The sequence below is a fragment of the Nicotiana sylvestris genome, chromosome 6, assembly GCF_000393655.2.
Source record: "Nicotiana sylvestris chromosome 6, ASM39365v2, whole genome shotgun sequence".
Taxonomy (NCBI): Eukaryota; Viridiplantae; Streptophyta; class Magnoliopsida; order Solanales; family Solanaceae; genus Nicotiana; species Nicotiana sylvestris.
Window position 1 is genome coordinate 92,732,289 of NC_091062.1, and position 1,749 is coordinate 92,734,037.

The following is a 1,749-nucleotide window of genomic DNA, read 5'->3' on the forward strand; positions in this document are numbered from 1 at the left end:
AACATTAAAATCATTTTAAGACTCGAGTAAAACATTCATTCTATCTCATAATAAATGTTTCATAAAAAATAATGATACTATACAATTTGTTTGATGTGAATGTTCCACGAAAAATAATGATGCTACACAATTTGCTGCTTGATATGAAGCATGTGCTTAAGAGAACATTTTTGTAGCAAATGCTCATGACATATTGCAGTGCATTTTCCAAAAGTTATTTTGTGTATTGAGGCAATGATGAAGGAACATGAATTATGGCAAACATTAGCTCCTCCCTATATCAAAATGTATGGGGCAATACATATGCAAAAACTAGTTTTCTGCTAAGGCTCTCTCTTATTATTGTCTAGCATTTGTGGCAATTGAAATTTTTTACTCTTTCTACCATTCCACAGGATTTGTTTATTAACCGAACATTGTCTAAAGCCAAACTACGGAGAGCTGATAAATTTAGCTATTCAAATCATAGATGAAGCCGGTGGAAGAGTTGATTATGCTGAAGTGAGAACTTAAACAATAATAATATATTTCATATGGATATAAACAATAGGATACCAACTGGCAACTCAATCTGTTCCCAATATCAAAAATAGAATACCTCTTTGTAGTGATATACCTCTTTGCAGTAATAAACTTCTGGTGAACTGCCACATAACATAGTAATACCAAATTAAAAATATTAACTAAAAAATGATACATAAGACCAAAGGATCAGAAGACAATAACAATACACAATAATTAAATGATAAATCATTTAATAACGTATTAATATGAATATTTTTTGTCATATAATATTATTCCTTATATGGTAATATTTGAGCTGCAAATATTTAAATTTTTAAGTAATATACAGTTGTATTATGCAGATCTAACATGTTTTGTCCATGTATGGCTTGTACTTTTGGATCCCAATATCTAACCATGGTTTCATAACTCCATCATAATGAATCACTATAGCCTGCTCAATTTCAGCTCGGTCGACGCTAGAGTCATACCCCAACCCGAGGACATGCCATTGCGTATCTAGAGCATGTGTATGTTTGTAAAAAGTCATCCAACCAATTGGCAAACTACCAGCTTTCAGTAATTATCTCTTTGTTCCCTGCATTAACATAATGACATAAACTAAATGTTTATAGCAACGACAATAAAAGGAAAAGAGTATATAATAAAATAACAATTTGTAAACAGTAGGATATAGATCTATTACCAGCTCCAAGAAATAGAGTTAGTGACATCAATTACTCGAACCGGAAGCCTGTATCTGATAGCTTCTTTAAGTTAAAATTTTTAACTTAAATTTATGTTCTAATATTTTTTAATTAAGCATAGATTATGGTCAAGCCTTTTCAGAGCAGAATGATCAACACGTTCACATTTCTTGCAGTAAAACTTATTTCCAATTTTATCAACTTTCTTCGAATATTTTTTTACACCCTACGTATGACCATCCCCTTTCAAGTTCTAAATTCACTACAGTAGCAACAATCCAGATTTGCCCTTCCTGTACAAAGAAAGCCACTACTAATATTACGTATATATTTCCAACTGATTGTAAATAAAAAAGCTAAAAAATCTACACCTAACCAAAAGTAAATGTAATATCACTCATTATATTTAGTAAGTAAAGAAAATTGTTTACGGTTTTAACTGATACATGTGGATATCTATAATTATATGTTTGTCAGGTTTATAAAATGACATATCTATATTTGCTAGTCATAGTTTATCTAAAGAACATTTTACTTA